The sequence below is a fragment of the Balaenoptera physalus genome, assembly GCF_965194825.1.
Source record: "Balaenoptera physalus genome assembly, chromosome: 19".
Lineage (NCBI taxonomy): Eukaryota > Metazoa > Chordata > Mammalia > Artiodactyla > Balaenopteridae > Balaenoptera > Balaenoptera physalus.
In genome coordinates this window covers 59982934-60006626 of record NC_138900.1, presented here as the reverse complement: position 1 = coordinate 60006626, position 23693 = coordinate 59982934, and the positions used below count along the sequence as shown (strand labels likewise).

The following is a 23693-nucleotide window of genomic DNA, read 5'->3' as shown; positions in this document are numbered from 1 at the left end:
TTATTATTAGACACTAAGTTTTGCTTATGTAGCAATAGATAAATGGAAGAGTTTCCCTGCTGTGTTATTTGATGGTATATTATCATTTTTCCTTTATGGAATGTACATGGTAAACACTGATATGAGTTTGTCTTGGTTTAGATTTCCCTCAGAAGCAGAACCTGAAACAAGGATTTCATTGCAGGTGGCTCTAGGTCAAATAAAAAGATAATATTTCCTAGGTGAAGTATATGTTTCCTTTTTTCTGCCCAATAAAATTGTCAGTACCAAACTTGTCACTACAAAATTGTCATGGTACTCAAAGAGCAGAGCAGTTCGTAGTTGCATTTTCCTTTGTCATTATCCCCAGGGAGGTGATCCCAGGAGGCCTGATGAGCAGAACAATGATGGGTCCTCTGGGGGCTACTGAGTTTCCATCCCACTGGGGACCCACGAGAGACTGAGTGGAACATGGCTCACAGCTGCCCCACTGCCAGTAGGGGGAATGCAAGAAAGCTGGGACATCGATCAACCAACTCTCACCATCCTTGGTTGAGGGTCACTTTTGGAATGTTAATTCTCTGACACATTAGCCTGTACAGCAAGAGATTCAGCAGATTCCTGAAGCTGGAGATTGGCCTCAGGCAGAGAGATGCAGAGTGTGTATTCAGAAAACTCTGTGGACATCTCTGCAGTGGAAGCAGGGCCTGTGGCCACTGTAAGTCCCATGGGCAGGAGGCAGATCTGTTTCATTCCCTGCTTTATACACAGGGCCTGATGCCTACAGGGCATCAATGAATATTTGTGGGATGAGTAAAGGAATGGTAAAGACATCTCATTTTATAAAGATTATAGCAATAATCTGCAGTCTAGAAGTCTCAGATTTTGCTGTTGACCTTGGCAAGCTCCCTCCTCTCTCTGGGCCTTAGTTCTCTGCATATGTGATAAAGGGTTTGGGCTTCCTAATTTCCATGAGCCCGTCCAGCTACGGTATCCTATGGCTTATGACTGGAATACGTGAAGCCTCATTAGGCCAGGAGATCACAGTCCAAGTTGAAGAAATTAGTTGGTTTTTACCAAGAAATGGAATAAATGTTTCAACAAGAAAGTGTAATTAATGGAATTATGAGAATTACATTGTGATCTTCTGTCCTTCTAAAAAGGAAGGTTAATTATTGAATAAATTGGGCTACATATACACAATGGAATTATTTAACAGCCATTAAAAACCAAATTTATGAGGGGTGGTTTATAATATTGAAATGTAAGCATATATTATATGTATAAAGCATGTGTGTGTGTGTGTGTGTGTGTGTGTGTGTGAATATATATCTGGAAGAAAAAAGGAAGATCTGAGTTATCATTTTAGGTTGGTGGGATAATGGGTGATTTTTCTTTTCGGATTTAAACTTATTTACACCTTCCAAACTGTGGAAGATAGGCCTGCATTATTTTTGCGATCAGAATTTATATAATAAATGTGTACATAAGTGTGTTTAAATGGTACAAAGAAGAGGTAAGGCAATGCAATCAGGGAAGCATTAACAGGCCCCTCTGACCTCACTCGCTCACTCAGGGAAAGGCTGTAGCACTGGCCTCATGTAAACCTTGAAATTCACACAAGATGAATGAACAGTGCTGTGTATAATATAATTTTAGATGCATATTCAGGCATTATCATGAGACCTGTATCTCTGCTAAACTCTTTTATCCTCAGTATCTATATCTGTATAATGGGTATACCAATATTGAATTCACATAATGGTTGTAAAGATTAAAGGATATAATAATAAAAATACAGGTACATTTAAGGACAATTAAGGTTTCATGCAAGATAATGAGAAAAAGAAAATAGAAAACTATTAGTAGAATACTTTATAATAAATGGAGTTTCAAAGGCAGGAAAATGATAGCCTTGCTTTATTCTGCCAAAGTCTTAGCAACTGTTCCAGGTGAAACGATAGGTGTGCTAGCATCTGTGGTGCTGAGGGCATTGATTTGAGCTTACAGAAGAGGGAGTGAGGGCAGGCAATACGATCATCATTTTCCAGTGTTTTAAAGATAAGAACAAAGGAGCAGCCTTACTCTATGACCTCTTAGCATTCTGGGCTAAATTTTGTCCCCTCAAAATTGATATGTTGAAGTCAGTCTGGGATGCTGTAACAGAATACCAGGCACTGAGTGGCTTAAACAGCAGACATCTGTTCCTCTCGGTTCTGAGGCTGCAAGTCCAAGATCAAGGTGATGGCACATTCAGTCCTTGATGAGGGCCCTCCTCCTGGCTTGTAGACAGCCTCCTTCTTACCATGTGCCCACACGGCTTTTCTCGCTTCCTCTTTTTATAAGGACTAATCCCATTGTGAAAGTCCCACCCTCATGACCTCAACCAAACCTAATTACCTCCCAAGGGCCACCTCCAGATGCCATCACATTGGGGGTGGGGAGGCTTCCACATATGAATTTTGGGCAAACGCATTCAGTCCATAACAAGGTGCTAGAAATGAATCATGAAGAAAGAAGCCAGAGGAGGACAGATTTTGATTCTCCATGAAGATGCAGTATGGGCTCAGAGCGGTATCAGAGTGGCTCTCCCAGATAGCCAGCATGTGAATGTGTTTGCTTAGTACCCACTTTATCCCAGACCCTGTCTAGATTGTTCCCTGCTGCCCTGGACAGACCACACAGAGGCAGGAAATATACTTCCAACATTGCAGCAATGAGTCGATGGCAGGAAATATTTCCAGAGATGACCATGTAAATCTCATATGCTCCTCTTTACAGTGTAATGCTGACACCCTCCATCTAGAAGTGAGGTCCATATTCCTTCCTCTTGATTCTGAGAGAGCCTAGTTATGATGCTGCATGATTTCCAATAATAAGGAAGTAAAAGAGAAAATAGCATTTACCTGGGGTTCTCTCTTGGGACATGCACCTTGGGAGCCCAGAGCCATCGTGTATGCAGGCCAGCTCCCCTGAACTCACTATGCTGGAGAGTCTGCAGAGAGACTGCACAGAGATGCCCAGGGAGCCCCAGATGGTCCAGCTCCCCTCTGGTCAAGTCTCCCCAGCCTAGCACCAGATATGAGAGTGAAGCAGCCTTTGAGATGGTCCCAACCCAAATCAGCATCCACCACAACTGCAGGGGAAACCCCAACCAGAACTGACCTGTCTCTCCCGAATCCCTGACCCATAGAAACCATGAGAGATAATCTGTGAGTACTGTGGTTTTAAACCAGTAAGTTTTGGGGTGATTCATTCCACAGCGATAGGTAACTAATCAGACTCAGACAATAATCTGACATATCCCTGGGCCACCTCTAATTCCAAGTCTGTGCTTGCATCATCATCATTCATTACAGCCAGCATAATACGACTGAAGGTTTCTTTGCGGGCGAGCAGGGTTCAGGGATGAAGCCAGGGTCTCGGATAATACAGATACTCTGTCACCTCTGATGCTCCTTAAATGATGACTTATGTATGTACATTGTGCCTTTCATTTCGTTTTGCCCTGTGTAAACACATTTCTCTAACCTCATTATTAACAGTGACCAAGTAGAAATTCATCAAGAAAATGAGAGCCAGCTCTTTAATTGATGACTGTGAATGTGGACCCGGGACAAGGCCCTAGTGAAGCACATGGCTGCATTGCTTTTACACTTTTCCTCTGATGTTTCTTCCTGCCACTAATTCATAAAAGCAGACATAGGCTCTATTTAAGACAGTGCAAAAACCTCTGTAAAGGAGGTGAACACAGACAATTGTTTGCTACTTAAACATTACTGGAATTTAAAAAAATGTTCCTCCTTAGGACGTTAGCTCCTCTTTGGATTGACTTTCCAAATTCACTGAGTAATCTGGCACAACATGGAAATTAATAGATTGTCTCACTAATTCTCCATTTTCATCCATAATAATAGGTTCAGTAATTAAGCTTAGAGGATATTATACAGGTTATGCCTAAACAGAAAAATCTAAGACAAATATCATAATCTGAGAAAGTCTCTAGAACATACATACTTGTTTGTGCATTTGTTGAGGTAGGTGGTGTGTGTGTGTGTGTGTGTATGTGTGTGTGTGTGTGTATCTCCTACCATGTGGCAAGCATTGTACCAGCCACTAGAGATGCAATGGTTAAAAAAAAAAAAAAAGGCACATGTGGTTCTCATCCTCATGAAATTTATAGTCTAGTTGAAAATATAAACCTTAATTGGATACACAAAATATCATAGTTGTTGTTTTGAGGATACAGAACAACCAGAAGTTTCTTGTATGACTGATTGAAGAATACATTTGAACAACCACACTTAGAAAACCCATTTGGCATTATCTACTAAAACTGGATGCTCTTGGGTATGTACCCTGCTAAAATGTGTACACATATTCACCAAAAGGCATATACTAGAATGTTCATAGCAGCACTATTTGTCATAACTCCAAAATTTAAGGGCCATAAAGATGTCCATCAATAGGAGAATGTATTAAAAATTAGGTATATGCATATAATTGAATGCTATACAGCAATGAAAATAATGACCTGCAAACTATACAGAGCAATACAATGAATCTAACCAACATAACACTGAGTAAAAACACCTACTGTATCATTCTATTTATATGAAGTAGAAAACTGAAAAGCTAATCTGTGCTGTTAGAAATAAGAGTAGTGGTTTTCCTTGGTGAGGAAGTGACTAGACATGGGCTTGGTGGGAGGGAGAGTGTGAGTAGGGAGCTTCTCAGAGCTGGTCATGTTCTGCTTTTTGATCTAGGGATTGTAACATGCATAGGCTCATTTTTCCATGCATTCTTCTGTACGTATGTTGTATAGTATTGTGGAAACATAAAATGATTGATGGCTCCCTGTTGTCGGCAAGGATGGTCCTAAGGATGTGTGAAGGAAGGTTCAAACTCTTCACGATCAAGTTCTAGTTTACCCTTCCTGCCTTTCTTCCTTCCCCTCCCTGCCGACATCTACCCAACTGAACTAACCCCCGTTTCTCAAACAAAGCATACCATTTTCTACCTTCTCCATTCTATAAATGGGGTTTTCTTGCCTGGAATACTCCATTTCTCTTCCGCACCTCCCCACCTATAGTGTCCCTTCTCATCAGATGCCCAAGCTCAGCTGTAGTATTAAATTAAGCAGGAAATCAACCCAAATTGCTCTCTCCACTCCCATATTCCACCTCATGTGCGTTTCAGTTCCTTTGCTATATTTCGTATTATGTTGTATTTAAAATGATCCACGTACATATCTGATCACCCACCTCTCAACCCCTACAGACCCTAGACTGTGAGTAACTTCAGCACAGGGATCTTGTCTAAGACTTCATTTACTCCCAATAGGCTGGTGTAGTTCCTGGTGCACCGTATGTGCTCATAAGTGCTTGAATAACAGATGCACAAGTGAATGCTAGAATGGAACTGACCTGGGATACGTGTACAACTCGGTTTCCAAATAAGGACAGGAATCTGGCGAACTGCCATTGGTAGAAAGAGCAAACCTATCAATGGTTATATAATCAGCCCAACCAGGAGATGAGATTTCTGGAGCATTCCAGAGAAATGGCAGTGATGTAGGTTGGAGTGTTGGATAAAGAAATCTTTGAACACACAAAAAGGACTTTGGAGTAAATGAATGTTAAAGGCAGTTTCCATGCAGCAGAAAAATAGTTATCTCCCTCATAGCTATTAAATTCATTTAATTCATGCATGCATGCATCATTCATTCATAGCTCTTTATTGAGCAGTGACTATATGCCAGGTTCTGTACTAGGTGCTGGAGATCACAGGTGACTCAGTCACTGCCTATAAAGGGAAGAAAAACCTGCAGACTTACTCTTAGGTTAATCTAACTTGATTATTGAGAATCAAGAAATGTCTGTACCATTTCGCCTACTCTTGGTGTCTTTGGTATCAGCATTTTGTTTATATGAAACATTTCTAAATAGTCCCCAAAGCACTACCGAATTTATTCCTTTATGTATTCCATCAAATTTGTAAGCAGATAATTACACTAACCAAACAAAGAGAGAAATTTTAAGTAAAAGTTATTCTCCATCCAAGAAGACAAAATATGTATGTTTTGATTCTCTCCAGAAAAGGCTTCTAACTTGCCATTGGGAAACATTCAGAACGTTGAGAATCTTGGTCGGCATTCTTTCTGCTTGGTTGTTAAGTAGGTCATCAGGAGGGAAGTGTTATGGTGATAAAATGTGACCTGTTTTATAACCTTAGTGTCTGTTACTGTCAAAAGTTCCTTTGCCACTTTGGGGACCTATTTTCTTTAAGTATTTAAATATCCTGGAAACCAGAATTGACTGAACAAACTCCCGTTTACTTGCTTTTCCACTTTCCTAAGTGTTAATCACAACCATTCTGATTAGTAATGGTCCGAGGGAGAATTGGCAACTTCCTCCTGTGTGCCCTTACCTTGGGTACATCACTAGACACGCACCTCTCTCTCCATACAACTGTGTGCTGCATTTAATCATTTGGTTGTGCATCCATCTGTCTTCCTTGACTATGAACTTGTGGAATGAAGAGAGGGTGCCTGTTCATCTTTACATCTCTGACCCCTCATTCACTGCATAGCACATTTTGAAGATTTTATGTTTATGAAATAAACTAATGAGTGTCTTATCTTTGGCGATTTTCCAAATTATTTCACTAAATATATATGCTTTAACTAGTCTACATCATGCTTTGCTTTGCTTTTGCTCCTACTGAAGTCTCTGATTCTAAATTGACTTGGAGGGATTTTGAAGCATTGAGTTGATAAAATATCCACAGAGATTCTGGATGTTGATGCTGTAATTGTGTGAGGAAAGACACACTAGCAAAAGCAGACACAGCCCCCCAAAGAGAGAGCAAGAGGGAATGTGTGCTGTCACCCCTCTGGGAATCCCACTGCCCGCTCAAGGAGGAAGTCTGTCTTTGAAAATTGGTGTGACTCTTGGGTGCTCAGCTGTCACTTTTTTCTCACATTTATTCTGAATGAGCACAATCCATCCATCAGTGCTTAAAGAGTTTTCCAACAGTACATTGACCTTGAATGCGGCACATTGATTTTCAGTAACGCACCACAAATAGGGTCGTTATTGAGTCACCCAACAGTGAATGTGATTGGGAACACATTTCTGAAATTCCAATAGGGTGCCACCTGCCCTAGATGATGGATCAGCCTCCTGTAAACCATCAATCCTTGCCAGGGTCTTGAAAAGGGTGACACCTGTATGAAATTTATCATTATGTACACCACCAGGCAAAGCATAAGACCGTAAGTGGGCTTTTCCACAATGGTGGGGCCTCTCGGGTAAATGGCCTGTTTTGTTTGCAGAGGCATTATTTACTGAAATGCTTTCCTGAGAAGGATCCACTGGTGATGGTGACAAAGATGTAAGCACTATGGGGAATTACATCTGCAGCAAAGATTGAGCGATAGATAAAAAGCCCATGTCTTAAGCTGTTAGAGGTTAACGCCCAATCAATTAAGGTGATTGTGTCTTAGATTGCATTGGACAAATGTACACACACAAAGGGGACATTAGCACAACCAGAAAAGAAGAACAAAGAGAAATTAACTGACGCTAAACTCCAAATCAAACTGGAAAATGATTTTATGTTCTTTTGAAATGCTAAATATTCTTAATGAAGAGTTTTCTTCCAAAACGAAACTCCTATATCTTTTTTTTTTTTTTTTACTTTAGTGCAAGAAACCTTAAAATAAAATAAAAAATATTATCAAGAACTGGATAATTGTAGGCACCATGCTGATTTTGCAAAAACATAGATTTTGGAATCTACGTTTATTTTTTTTTTTTTGAAAAATGATAGTGTGTTTTATTACTCTCAGTAATGCTAGTTGTCATTTATTATCTGCTCTATGTACTCACCACCCCAGGTACGTTACAGGCATTACGCTAACTTCCAAATAACCTCACCATGTGGATTTGATCTTCTCCCCATTTTACAGATGAGGAAACAAGAGTCTGAGGCCTTGAGGAAGTCATTCAGGCTTATGCGGTTATCAATAACAGAACTGAGATAGGAAATCTGGTCTTTTCTTTCTGACTTCAACCTCCACATCATCTCCACTATGGCCTGCTGTCACTCATATAGCATGAGAAGTTAAGTCTTGGGCATTTAAATATATCACCCTGTTCCAATACTGCCCACCTTAAGAGCAGCAAGTTAGAGCAGATTGCATCCTGACCCTTCATCCAAAAGGGATAACAGATGTTGCTGGGCATAGTTTGCAAAGGTGCTCCTTTGGGAGTTGCTAAGCTCATGATTATCCTTCCCTAATTATAAGCTTCTTGAGAGAGGGCAAGTGTTTGGCGGGGTCTGAGTGTTATAATTGATGCTTGTTAAATGCACACCTCAACCCACCAGTCACGTCTTCTTGCTTCAGATGCTCTGGATGTACATGACTCCCCTCTAGACCCAGGGGCTGCGAGCCAGCCTGGCAGGCCTGCCGTGATGATAGGTGAGGGCTACCACAGGCCAAAACTCAGCCCAAGCTACTCACAGAAAGGTTTGGAAAATGCTCACCTCGCTTCTTGTGATAATTAAACCCTGCGTTGGTGGGGGATTCAATGTCTGCAGCCCGAGTGAGCTTGGGAAGATTCTGCTTGTTCCTGGGTGTCTTCTCTGCCTGGCTCAGTTTCTGAAGCAGGCACAGAAGTCTGGTTCCAAAATATAGCATCATGCATTCATTCATTCATTCATTCATCTTAATCCCCACCTCCCTTCCACAATCGAGTTTGGATTTCCAGAGCTCCCTGCATGCCTCTGAACTATGAGGTTTTACACAGGCGATGTCTTCTTTGTCTTTTTATTTTGAGCTCCTAGTATCAAGCTTTGTGTATCTAGATGACCCCTGATGCGAAGGCAGAGAAAGTAACAGAGATACCCAACCATGGTCTGGAACATTTGCCTGCTCCCGTTCTTCTACCTCAGAGAGGCTGCAAGACCATGTGTCATAATCAAGGCAAAGGTTATGGCTTTTCTGTGATGGTGACATGAGGACAAGGAGAACTTTCCTGGATTTACAGGCTCATAGGGAGAACAGGGCAGATATCAAGAGGGTCCATCCCTGTGTCTTGCATACAGTAGAAATTTAACAAGTGTCCATTGAAAAACACAACCATTTGTTAAATAAATGGATGAATAAACATCTATCGAATGAATAATATCTGCAGAGTGAATGGATGCTGTAAATAGCAAAATATTTGCTGAATGAACAGACGATGGCTATTTGGTGAATGACATGACTTGGCTGGGTTAAGTTTCTCGCAGTGCTAAGAATTCAAACTGAAACCATACAGCAGACAACTTTGAATCTAAACTCGTCAACATACTGTGTTCAAAGTGCCCGGAGAGCTAAACTTCCCAACTACACAATTGATTGAATTGCCTGCATAGAAGTCTGTCCTCAAAATTCCTAAAACTTCCCAACAATTCTAGTTTCTGGGTCTAAAGATAAACCTCCTACTCATTTTTGTTATTCATCTTCTCATTTTTGAATGACGAGAAAAATGGTACCCTGGGTGGTGGGCATACTGTGTGTGTGTTCAAGGAATGAATGGGGCTTCATAAACTTCTATTCTGGGAGCTATCAGTATTCACCAGGGAAACCGAGCACATGACAAATGTGATTAGAAATGACTGTCAAATAATGACAAATAAGTTCTAATAAAAACAGACACAATCTTAACAATTACTTGAAATGCAGATATTTATCAAACAGAGTGAGATTAAAAATGACCATGTTGCATTAAAGAAATCGAACTGATGGAATTTTAAATATGCAGCTTTCTGCTCACGCCTTCTTCCTCAGCAGGCGCCTTGCAGCGAACCGGGGTGGGAGTGAATTTCAACAAAGAGTGTTCTAATGTGCCCTGAAGTATTCGCATTTTTGACCAATGTTATCTCCAGCGTTCAACACTGCAGAAAAATGAGACCACAGTGTAGAGGAGAGTGGGACAGATGACAGCCTCTCAGACTCCTATTGTGAGAAACAATGGAGAGATATACAAACAGCTGAATACGCTCTGCGTGGGTGAGAGGTGCTACCGGGCCCCTTGGAAACTCGTCGAAGGGGCGTGTACTATTAACGAAAAAGTCCAGATAGATTGATCAATGCAAACATAACTAATCAGACATTGATGATTAACAACACTTACTCCTTCTCCCCCTACCAATTCATTAATTATCTACCTTCATCTTAGAGACTTTAGAGAAATTCCATGACCATAGCTACAAGGCACCAGAATATTCAATAAAAAATTCACCAATTGTTTAGCTTCCTATAGAAGTGGTGATCATATTTTAAAATATTGTCACTAATAATAATAATAATCAGGATATATATATTCCTTTATTATAGTTGCCACCATGAGTTCTAACTTAATGTGAAAAAAATCTTTAAAAAGCTCTAAAATAATTAAATGGAATTGCTATCACCTACCATTTAGTGAATTATGTCTACATGCCAGGTCCTGAGCTGAACACTTTCTGGAGCCTGAAGCTTATATAAATTAGGGACTTTCTTTAAGAAAAATACTATAACATGATAAATACAAATGAGGTATGAAACCGAGTATTTAGAATGAAAAGATTACAAATCACAAATTTTAACACGTTTTCAAATACTACAAACATTCATTACTCCCAGGGTCTTGGAAGGGGCCTGTGCAAGAGAAAGGCCTCAAGGCTTAAGCCTCATGAGCGTCAACAGGTACTTGTGACACTATTTGAGATCATGTTATTTAATCCATTTCACAGTCCTACAAAAGAGATGTGACTCTTTTTGTCATGCTAGAGGTTAAGAGGCTGTGGCTCAAAGAGGTTAAATTTCTGAGCCAAGGCCACAGTCAGGATTTGAACTCAGCTCTGAGACCAAAGGTGATACTCCTGATGGTCGTATGATACTGCCTCAGCGTGAGTCTGCGTCTCCATGACCCCTCTAGTTGAAAGTCAAACAGTACATACCACGTGATTCTAGGAATTTCAGGACTGAGAACACGGTGGTCAATATCCTAACAGTTCTCAGGCTCAATTAAAACATTGGGAGTGAGGAAGAAAGGAAAGGAGGGAAGGAATAAAGAAAGGAGGGAGGGAGGAAGGGAAAATAATCAGGCCAACTCCCATTCTTTGATTATTAGCCTGTGTCAGGTAACAGTGTCACGGACCACGGACAGACATCTTTTTCAACTTATTGGGAGAATCACTGACAGGATGTCTCAATGGTTGAGAGCTGCATCCTGCCTATGTTGACAATACATCATGGTTTTTTCTGGAAGAATCCATGGTCTATCCCTGAATACCTTCACCACCCAGGGGCCTCAGTTTGCACACTGTGGCCAGAACCCACTCCTGTCTCTCTTAGATATTAACATCTGGTCACTCATACCCATCTTCCTTCAGAATAAGAAACAAGATGTCAGACTTTGGACCAGTATCTTAGGAAATTATTTTTTCCCCATCTCTCTTCCAGCCCTCATTTAGTTCATCTAACATCAACATCATGTTTATCATCTAACGTCTAAAATACCTTAATTTACAGAGTTTTTCTTAGAATGAAAGATTCCAGATTTGTGAAGTCCCCCGCCCCAACTCCTCAACTAGGATATGTGGTGTCTTTATAGAAAAAGAGAAAAATCATCTTATCCTTAATTGCTTTGAAGAAAAACAAAAAGAAAGAAAGAAAAGAAAGAAAGAAACAGGTGGGAAACGAGGACACTGTGAACAGAATGTGGGTGGGTGAGTTTTTCAGTGAAGCAAGGTTTTCTGCCCCAGCATATTCCGTGGCCCATGGTACTGACTCATGATGAAAGGGAAGGGAGCTCTTATCAGGGGGGAGGCTTCTTGTCTTGCAAAAGTATAGGTCTTGGTTTGGCCAAAGGCAAAAAGTCTAGTCCAAAGAGGGGTGTAGAGCCCTCTTTCTCTACCTCAAGCCAACTCTAACTCTCTTCTTACTTCAAGTCCTTATGTGCTCATATTGGACAGGCTTAGATTATGAAATCGACAATGACATCTTAGAGGTCTTCTGATGCTACATTCCTGAACTTCTGTATATGACTTGGTACCTATTTGACCCTTCTTGACTTAGCTGACCGTGAAGATGTGGTCTCAAATCCACCAGACCTACAGAGCCCATCTAGAACTTTTGTAGCTCAGCCTCTTACCAACTAGAAGGATGGTACCCATCCTAAGTCTCCCTATACCAGATGGGGCTATATTAATTCATTCATTTATTCAAAAATCACTTACAAATGTTGATTACGCATCTATTCTGTGCCGGGAGATCCAATGGATTTTTCTATATCAAAATCTGAACTTGATCATAGGCCCAATGAAAAAAAAAAAACAGGTCTGAGGACCTTACCAGCATGCACCGTCTGATGGCCAACTTTAACACAAGATCTTTGGGAAGTTGCTATAGCATCTTTGACTTCCAAGTCAGAAAGTTCCTCTTGTAACCCATGCTCTCTTCAACTTTCACCACCCAAAACTCATGGGGCATCAGAAGCAACTTCCCAAAGGGGAGACAGGAATGAGGGTCAGAGGCCAGAAAGTTACCAGGACTCATCTTCCTCAAGACATTCTCTCTTTCCTGCATCATCATGTTTTCTCTCTCTACCGGACCATGCCCACCAGCATACAAACATATATTACCTTCCAACCTTATAAATTCTTCAACACTGCACCTCTCTCTATTGATGGACCCATGGCTGTGCTCTCCTTGTGGTCTCCCTTTCTTTTCAGTCTGTCTTGAACCCATTACAACTAAATGTTCATGCCCACCATTTCAGTCTAGCTGTCATGGCAACCCAGGGACACCACATTGCCCAATCCATGGAACGTCTCCATTCCGCATCTCACTCAACCTACACCAACATTTTGTTCTTGATTATTTCCTCCTTCTTCACTTGCCCTCAGGACTCCTCTCTTAGACCCTCCCACTGCTTTACTAGTCACTCAACCTCAGTATCTTTTGCTGGATTTTTCTAGTGTTGATCACCTCTAAGCATTGGAGTTACTCAGGGCTCAGTCATCAGACCTCATTTCTTCTCCACCTACCATTCCTCCCTAGATGATGGCATCCAATCCCATGGCTGGGGGCTCTCTAGCCCGAACATCTAGCCCAAGTCTCAAATCCTCAGACTCAAATTCAGCTACTTTTTCAGCAACCTGAGATGTCTAATAAACATGACAAACATAATACCTTTAAAATCAAAGCTCAGGGGAATTCCCTGGTGGCTCAATGGTTAAGAATCTGCCTGCCAATGCAGGGGACATGGGTTCGAGCCCTGGTCCCGGAAGATCCTACATGCCGTGGAGCAATGGAGCCTGTGTGCCACAACTACTGAGCCCACGTGCCTAGAGCCCTTGCTGTGCAACAAGAGAAGCCACCGCAATGAGAAGCCCGTGCACTGCACAAAGAGTAGCCCCCACTCACCACAAGTAGAGAAAGCCCGTGCACAGCAACAAAGACCCAAGGCAGCCAAAAATTAATTAATTAATTAATTAATTTTTAAAAAAATCAAAGCTCAGGTCCCCCATCCAAACCTGCTCCTTCCTTATTCTCCTCCATTTCAATAAATGATAATTTTATTTTCCAATTGTTCAGGCCAGGAAGTTTGGAGTCTTCTTTAATTCCTTTCTTTTCCCACATCCATATTCAATCCATCAACAAATTATGTTAGTTCTTCTTGCCCATCCCCAGTGGAATATAGACTTCTTTTGGGCAGGGATTCTACTTTGTTCAACTTTCCCTCCAGTGCTTTGAATAGTGCATACCACAGAGGTGTTCAATCACAGTGGCTGAACGGAAGTTGAAAGAAGATCTGTACCCCTAGACTTCAACACCACAACATCTGTGCTGGGCCTGTTCATGCAGTTTCTTCTAGTACGATAGTGTTTGCTTTTATCCTGCTTAAGACAATTGATAATTATTTATTGTCCTTGTATTACTTAATGATGCCTTTCCTATGTGACATAAAACTCATGAGAATAGAATTGTGTGCCTTTTTGATCACAGTTTTACCCACAGATCCTTGTAGAGAGCCTGACACATATTCAATATAGTCATTCATTCATTCAAAATTAATTTATCAAGCATTTATTTTGTTTCTGGCTCTTTGAAAGGCACATAACTCAGAGATTCATAAGAATTATTTTCCTAAGAAGATATTGTATTCTATTGACAGAGAAAATGATTGAAGCAAAAAGTTGCATATGCATCTATGAAAGTATGTAAAACACTATAATTATAGCCAAAATGCTGTAGGAGGGAGACACACACACATCCCATAGCACCAGTGAAATCAGAACATTTCACACAGGAAATGACATAACATAGGATATAGGCCTTGAAACAAGGACTTGATCACAGGAGTTTTTCAAGAGGATGGTGAGAAGGAGAGAAGAGGCAAAGGCCATTCAGGGAAATAAGAAAATAATATGCAAAGGTCAACGGTCATGTTGGCTATGACACTTCGGTGTTGCAGGAAGCAGAGTGAGTGATAGGCATTGGCAGGAGGTTGGAGTTTAGTTTTCAAAGGGACCAGTGTAGGAACCCATGAAAATTCCAGCGTCTTCTCTATGGTCCCTCTCCAAAGCAAGTCGTTCATTAGCCAAGTCCTTTTGCCTGGGCTACCACCATCCCAAGCTTCAGCTAGAGCACTGGGGACTAGGAATCCTCATATCCAGATACGCTGGTGTCAAACACATTGCTTGAACATATTGTGCTCTTTAAGACCTTTGAGTCTTTTCCAGTGATAATTAGAATAAAATTCTAACTTTCCCCATGTCTAGCAAGGTATGGTCTGGCCTGGCTAACTCTTTAATCTCATCTTATACCACTTTCCACTATTCCCGATACTCAGATCCCTGGATTTTCTCAGTTCCTGAAACTTATCAGCCTCTTTCCCAGTTTGAAGGCTTTGCCCATGCTGTCCCCCATACTGGGAAAAATGCTTTAGCTGGCTCTTCTGCGGACTGCAAAGCTCATCTTAAGTGATGAATCCAGAGAGGCCTTTCCTCCCACCCAACCTATGTTTGGTCCCACCATCTTCTTGTCTTTCTTTGATCCTCATTTGTTTCCTTCTCAGCTTTTACCAGAGGTTATGATTACCTTGTTTTTCTGTTTTCTTATTTTCACCATCTCTGCACTAGAATTTAATCTTCATGAAATCAAGTATAGCTTCAGGGGTAAAGAAAACTCGGTCTCATTCAACGTGATTGCCTTGGCATGAATTGTCTTTACTACTTGTTTATTGGAGGAATGATTGTTTAACTGAATGCATGAATGGATAAATCCACCACTAGTTTTGCCCCTCATGTGTAGAATGAAGCGCCACAGAATTAGGGATGGGCAGTGATGGCCTTTTTTTTTTTTCATGGATGAACAGGATATGCCTGTTCAACTGCAGGGGGCAGGGGTCAAGGGGCAAAGAAGACTCAGGCAATAAAGATTTTGAGTGAATAAAAGATGTATTATTACCCATCATCTTTGATCCATGTGTCTGTGTGACCGAGTCCATGGTTCTCTTGCTGGTCATCCAAGTGGCAGCAAAATCCTACCTGGAAATGTCACTGCATAGGTTATCTCAGGTGTGGAACTGCTCATTCAGGGGATGTGGGGAGGATGACCAAGGCCAAGGTCAGCAGACAAGCTGCCCGGTCGGCTGGCTGCTTTGTGTGAGCTTCCTGTTTACCCTGAAGCTCTGTGTCCAGCCATTGTCCTTCCCATCTCCCTGCAGAAGAACATGGAAAAGGGGAAGAGTCAAAAACACATCGTCCAAGCTGAGATGGCTGGAAGCAGCATGGAGATTTAGAAAGAGCACAGGCCTGGGGAATCAGAGAGAAATGGATGAGTCTTAGCCCTGCCGCTCACCAAGGCGGGGCCTTGCGATTATCCTTTAATCTCTGAGCCTCCATTTACTCATCCATCAGATGAGAGCAATAGAAATACTACGACACACGACTTTTATATGCTTAAATGAAAACTACGTGTAAAGTGTTTACCGCAGTGCTTGGTACCTAGCAAGCATTACCCCAAAAATGAATAGCTTCTAGTAGTAGTAGTACTAGCAGGTTAGTGGTGGTAGTTGTAATAATAGTAGGACGAGGAGGAGAAGTTCTAATAGGATGGTGGTGGTCATTGTACTATTAGGAGTAGTAAGAAGAGGAGGAGTTGAAATAGGATGGTATGGATGGTAGTTACTGTAGCAGGAGAAGAATCAGTTGGAGTTTTGATAGAGCAGCAGTGGTGGTAGTTAGTAGTAGTAATAGGTGGTGGTAGTTATTAGTAGTAATAGGTGCAGGAGGGGTTATAGCTATGATGGTGGGGATGGTAGTGGTCATATTAGTAGTGGTAGAAATAGAACTAGTAATAGTTTCAGAAATTGTAATAGTATTAGGAACCAGTATTAACAATAATTATAATAGCAATAGTAATAGTAATGGTATAGTATAGTTTTGATAAATGTTCCTTGCATCCTCTTGGGCCCATGCTCTCAAGATCCCCAGGATTGACCAGTTAGGAGTGTATGCTGCCTAGTTTGGAAGAACCCCTGCCATGTTATGAAGTTCCAAAATTCAGATGAACATGCCCTATAAAACAATGAAATGGCTTTCAAAAGGTTCTAGCAGACAACCCTGGAGTCCACCACAAGGGGAGCAATGGGCTTCCTAAAGGACGCGCAGGGGAGTGCGCATGAGTAATTTTGATGCCCTATTTCATTCGTTACCCTTGGTAGTGCAGTAGTGAAAAGCTTAATGAAAGGGAAAGGCTGGAGGGACTGGCATTGATCTGTGCCTGCCCAATACCAGGCCTTCCTACCTGCCCCGTTTACCCCTATGCAGAAGGAAGAGGTTATTCTCATATGATCAATGAAGAAACAAAGGCTCAGGGATGTGTAGAAACTTGGCCGAGGTCATGCAGCAGGTCCCAGGAGATCTGGGATTGCAATCCAGGTGTGTCCATCTCACCAGGGACCGCCAGACCCTCCAGCCCTCACACCTGCCTCTTCCGAAGGCCGTGCTGGGTTTTTGAGCACAAAAGTCTCTGTATTCCCTTGTTCTCTTACTAACTCATGGGCGGTCATTTGTCCTCTGCTAGACTGTAAACTCCTCAAGAGAAACCAGAGGATTTTCTTTGCATCACACATAGTGCCCATTAAAAAGAAAAATAATATAAATAAAAAATAAAGCACTTTGTTGCTCAACTATCATGCGCTAACAGTTGCCCTTAAGACAAAGTTATTTGTACAAATAACCAGAGGGAAATGGAGCAGGTGTTCGGACACGTTTTTTGCTAGAAAGAAAACAGAGGGAAGATAGAGGTGAGGTGAGATCCAGTTCCATCTCTTCTTATCTGAGAAACGAGACCAGCAAATTGCATTGCCTCCCTGAGCCTCAGTTTCCACCTCTCTAAAACAACCACATTTTTCTCTTCACGTTTCGATAGTTGGAAGTAACTTCAGTCTAATACACAGCTTGGTGCCTGGTAGTTGATAAGTAGCAGCTCTGGGCAGAGAAGTTGCTGGATCCCTGGCTCAGCCGTTTACTAGCTGTGTGAGCTCGGGCAGGCTCTCGGCCATGTTGCCTCAGTTTCCTCAGCTGTAAATTGGGATGATAATAACAGGACTTCAGAGGGGGAGGACTCACTGCGTGAACACACATTTCATGTTTTGGGGGGGGGTGTCTGAGACACAGTTAGTGCTCAGTAACTTTTAGGAATTAGTGGCAATGATTGTCCATATTACATAAGATGCTTTGAGAATAAATATGAGACAGGACAATATAATATACAGAAGAGAGGATATTTGAGGTGAGGGTCGAAGCAGAGGCTGTTCTTCTAGAAGACCAGGAGGTTCCAAGATTCCGGACATAAGCAGCATAAGCATGGCATCTGGGGGGGGCGGGGCACGGGGCGTGGCTTTCATAGCGAATGGGGGACAAATTTATCGCCGGTGCCACACATCCACCTCAGGGAGCGGGGAGGAGAGGGGTGAAGCAGGAGCTGAAGGCCGCTCTTTTGATGCATCTGGAGTGACCAACCCCTCCTTCGGACACTGGCAGATTCTCACATTTATATTCCACTTAGTCTCCACGTATTTTCCTCTGCACACTGTGTACTGATTTGTCACTTTTTTAGGGTAAGATTATGTCTCTGAGTAAGCTGATTAGTGTTAGACTGATTGTTTTAAAATAACTCGAGCGGCATCTGAATTTATTTACATACATGATATTGCCTTCTATAAACACAGCTGTATGCAGAAAGAAAATTCAACGGTATTTTAGGAAGTTAAGCCAACAGTTTAGCTGTAATAAAGGCAGCCTTCTCGTTCTGGTTTCTCTTTATTTGTTTCTTTCTGGGTTAAGTTTTTCCATGAGGGATGGGCCTGAGCAGTTCTGCCCAGAAGGGTCTCAGGTACCGAGGGAGTTTTAGCTCTGGTGGCCGTGGGGCACACATAAGTCACCAGCAGGCAGCGGGTGTCTTTGAGGGCTTGACTCTGCAGAGGAAAGTGAGCTGATGTGTAGGCCTGGCACAGAGGACTTCTGTGCCAACGTGGAAACCATCACGAGTGTCAGGGCTGTTTGCAGCTTCTACCTGTGTAGGAAAAAGCTTTTTGGATCTTGTCGATTCCACGTGAATTTACTGAACACCATTCTGTGTGGCCAGGCTCTGTGTTAGCTCCTGAGATGTCGTAATAAACAAGTAAGATACGGATCCCGCCCTCAGGAACCTTAAAGTCTACTGACAGAGTCAGGCAATCAGAAGGTATGAAAATGACTTTATAATTGCAAATACAGTAGATAGAGCTGAGCGCAGGAACACATAAGGGGATAAATACACTTAGCCTGGATGTGGGTGTGGGAAGGAGAGCTAGTGGAAAGGGAAAACTCCTTTGAAGATGTGGCATTTAATCTGAGAGCTAAATAGATAGATATGAGTTGGCTAGTTGAAGAGGCAAGGAAATCGTGTCACCTGGAATTTGTCCAAAGAAGCAGAGGTAGCTGTCTAGGGGAGAGTGAGGCGAGGCTACGGATGAGGTCAGAAGCTGGAGCCAACAGGCTTGTGTGGGCCATGCTATGGATTTTCACTTTATCCTCCAAACCCTGGGAATCCATCGATGAGTTTCAGCCACTGTGTGACACGGTCAGATCTGTGTTTCAAAAAGATCACTTGGGCTGCCAGGGGAGAATGGATTTGTTGGAGACCCAACAATGCACATGGCATAATTGGCTCCTGCAGAGATACAGGTGAGAGGGGAGGGTCATTAAGGCTAAGGAAGATGGAAATAAGTAGTCAGACTGAGATAGAAGTTGGGCGTGTCATCAGTGGGGTTCATGTTTGATTGGATGTGAGAAAAGAGAAATGTCAGGTCCAATTAATTTTTTTTTTTTTGCCTGAGCAACAGTATAGTTAGTGGTGCCATTAAGGAGATAGGACAGATAGGAGAGAACCAGCTTGGGGTGGAGCTAGGAAATTAAGAGCTCTCTTTGACCATATAAAATTTAAGATGACTGTAGACTTCTAGTAGGAAATAGTGAGAAGACAGAAGAGGGATTGGTGTGTCTCGGGAAGGACTTGGGCTAAAATTTCATTTGGAGATGAAGTATGCAAAACCAGAGTAGTGGATGAGATTACCAAGAGAGAAGGTAGGGCGGGAAAAGAGGACTCCATGAAGATAGAGCTGCTGGAAAACATCTTTGTCCATTTCAGGGCACTGCAGACAGAAGTTCTGTCTGGGGAACAGTTCTCTGAAACAAGTTTTGTGTATCACAGGGTGTGACCCAGAAAGTAAGCTCTGCACACAAAACAGGGCACCGATTCCAACAAGAGGATTTACACCATTTGTCCCCCTGATGCGTCACGATGCAGGAAAATGTCAGCGTTAAACCCACAAAGGATTTATGTCAGCACTCCAACGCTGCCCATTTTTGAAATCCAGTACAGAAGAGATTTATTAGACACTGGTGCTTGATCACTTCTTCTTGGAATTTTGACTGTAACACTTTATTCTTTTGATTATTTAAGCTCTTGTTATATTTTAACCCATTGCCACAAAATCTTCTGGGTAGAGTGGAAACTTTCTTTAGTGCCCAAGGCAAGGGAAAGAAAAGCAAGAAGGAAAAAGCTGATGGGAGGATCATTTTCCTCTAAAAATGCCTCCATGTGGAAGTTATCTTAGTGGAATTGCTAACACATTTCAAGAGGCAGTTTGGTGGAAGCTGAAATGGGCCCAGATTCCAGCTCTGTCACTCAATAGCTGTGTTACCTAGAGCAGGTCACTTAACCTCTCTGTGTCTCCCTTGTCTCATCTGTAAAATAGAGAAAATGATAGTATCTACCTCATAGGTTGATATAAAGATTAGGCGAGTTAGTATATAGATTTGATTAGAAATATTTCCGACGCATATAAGTACCTCCGAAGTATTAGCTAGTATCATTTTATATAGGTGATAGGAGTGTACAACCGAGAGAAAAAAACTCAATTGTTTTCTATAATCCATCACTGATTAATTCTGTGGCTCAGGCAACCCATACCTTAGACCATATCATCCTAGGGGAAAAAAAGGATTTATTTTATCCAAAGCCCTATAACGATCTGGGTTTTTTTGGTTGTTTTTTTTGTTTTTGTTTTTGGTTAATGGTAAAATAAAATTGAAGTTATGTGCAAAAATGTTTATCACATCATTTATGATGGAGAAATATGGTAAACAACTTAAATTTCCAATAACTAGGAAATGATGAAATAAAATTTGGCCCATAAACTTGATGAAATATTAAATAGAGTTATCTTATGTACATGGAGTTACTATATGTACACATGTATGTTATATATTCAAAAATATGCTATTTTTGCTAGAAAATTCAAAATTGGGCACGGGAAGGAGACATTAATTGCGCATTTTCTGCAATGATTAAAAGTTATTGGATAGTGGGATTTATTTTTCATCTTTATATACTTCTGTGTCAAAGATAGCTACTTTTTCTGACTTTTTATTTTATATTGGCGTGTAGTTGACTAACAGTGTTGTGATACATTTGCTTTTACCACATGTTCTCAGGGTTGTTAGTGGAACAGCACAGCAGATATACATACTTCACATGAAAGATTATTAGCGTCTGAACACAGAAAACAACAACGACAATGTCGTGATAGTCTCAGGCGTACAGCAGAGTGATTCAGTTATACATACACATGTATCTATTCTTTTTCAAATTCTTTTCCCATTTAGGTTGTTACATAATACTGAGCAGAGTTCCCTGTGCCATACAGTAGGTCCTTGTTGGTTATGCATTTTAAATATAGCAGGGTGTACATGTCAATCCTGAACTCCCTAACTACCCCTTCCCCTCACCCTTCCCCCACAACCATAAGTTTGTTCTCTAAGTCTGTGAGTTTGTTTCCATCTTGTAAATAAGTTCATTTGTATTATTTCTTTTTAGACTCCGCATATAGCATATAAGCGATATCATACATACGATATTTCTCCTTCTCTGCCTGATTTACTTCACTCAGTGTGACAATTTCTAGGTCCATCCATGTTGCTGCAAATGGCATTATTTCATTCTTTTTAATGGCTGAGCAATATTCCATTGTATATATGTACCACATCTTCTTTATCCATTCCATCTGTCAGTGGACATTTAGGTTGCTTCCATGTCTTGGCTATTGTAAACAGTGCTGCTATGAACGTTGGGGTGCATGTATCCTTTCGGACCATGTTTTTCTCCAGATATATGCCCAGTAGTGGGATTGCTGGGCTGTATGGTAGTTCTGTTTTTAGTTTTTTAAGGAACCTCCATACTGTTCTCCGTAGTCGCTCTACTAATTTACATTCCCATCAAGAGTGTAGGAGGGTTCCCTTCTCTCCACACCCTCTCCAGCATTCATTGTTTGTGCATTTTTTGACGATAGCCATTTTGATTGGTGTGAGGTGATATCTCGTAGTTTTGATTTGCATTTCTCTAATAATTAGCGGTGTTGAACATCTTTTCATGTGCCTCTCGGCCATCTGTATGTCTTCTTTGGAGAAACGTCTATTTAGGTCTTCTGCCCATTTTTTAAAGATAGCTACTATTTTTATAATCAGATATATTGAAATAAAATTTACATAAAATAAAATTTACCAATTTGGGGAGTATAATTGATGAGCTTTGATAAATGTATCCAGTTGTGTAAAACCATTTCTACAATCAAGATATAGGACACTTTCATCCCGAAAGCTCCCTTGGGCCCTTTTGCAGTCACTTCCCTCCTCCCATCCCAGACCCTAAAAACCACAGGTTTACTTTTCATGGGTTTAATTTTTCTGTATCTAGAATTTTATATAAATGGAATCCTACTGTATATAGTCTTTGAGCCTCACCACCTTCACTTATCATGCTTTGGAGATCCAATCATGCTGTTGAACGTATCAGTAATTTGTTCTTTTTTACTGCTGAGTGATAGTCCATTGTATGGATATATCACAGTCTATCTATTCACCGGTAGACAATCATCTGAGTTGTTTCTAATTAGGGGTTAAGTAAAGCTGGAGCACTGTAGTACCGTCTTTGCGTAAACACAAGTTTTCATTTAACTTTGGTAAATACCTAGGAGTGGGATTCTCAGGTTGTAGGGTGTGTATTTCACTTTATTAAAAACTGCCAAATGGTTTTCCAAAGTAGCTGTACCATTTCACATCCCCACCAGCAATGTATGAGTGTTCCAGTTGCTCCACATTCTAACCAGTAATTGGTAGTATCTGACTTTTAAATTTCAGCCATTCTAGTGGATGTGTAGTTGTATCTCTTGTGGTTTTAATTTACATTTCCCTAGGAACAAATGATGTGGAGCATATTTGCCATTTGTGTCTCTCTTCTTTGGAGAAGTTTACCTTAAAATGTTTGCCAATTTTTTTTTTTTTATACAGTTGGTTGTCTTCTTATTGTTATGCTGCAAGACTTATTTTGGTATTCTGGTTATAATTCTTTTATCAGATATTCATTTTACAAATGTTTTCTCCCAGTCTTGTAGTTCTTTTAAACAGCAAAAGTTTTAATTTTGATGAAGTCCAACTTATCACTATTTTTCTTTTATACTTCATGATTTTGGTATTCTTACCTTTAAATTCAGTTTTTAAATAGATATAAGGCCATACTGGTTATCTATTTCTTCTTGAAGCAACTTTGGTTGTTTGTGTCTTTCAAGGGATTTGGCAATTTTGTCTGTTATCAAATGTGTTGAAATGAAGTTGTTCATGATATTCCCTTATTGTCCTTTTAAGGTCTGCAAGATCTATTGTGATCTCTTTTTTTGATACTTCATATTTTAAATTTGTGTCTTCTCTCCCTCATTCTCTCTCCCTCTTGCCCCCTCTTTCTCTGGCTTCTCTCTTCTGTGCATGTACATGTGTGTGTGTGTGCGTGTGTGTGTGTGTGTGTGTGTGTTCAGTCTGTCTAAAGGTATACTAATTGTATAGATCTTTAAAAGAACGTACTTTTTGTTTCATTGATTTTCTTGCTTGTTGTTCTGTTTTCACTGATGATTGCTCTTTATTTTTTCCTTGCTTCAGCTTCCTTTGTTTTAATTTGCTTTTCTTCCAATTTATCAAGGTAGAAAAACAAAGACCACTGACTTGAGACCTTCTTTTTTCTAATATAAGTATTTAATGGTATAATTTTCCCTCTAAGTGCTGCTTAAGCTGCA

The 23693-nt window shown here is 40.9% G+C and overlaps 2 long non-coding RNA genes across 2 annotated transcripts in view; both read right to left on the bottom strand.

The window, feature by feature from the left end:
- The window catches only part of LOC309649344, a 979232-nt gene that overhangs the window by 886209 nt on the left and 69330 nt on the right, over positions 1-23693 (bottom strand). The window lies entirely within an intron of this gene.
- The window catches only part of LOC309649364, a 90898-nt gene that overhangs the window by 57968 nt on the left and 9237 nt on the right, over positions 1-23693 (bottom strand). The window lies entirely within an intron of this gene.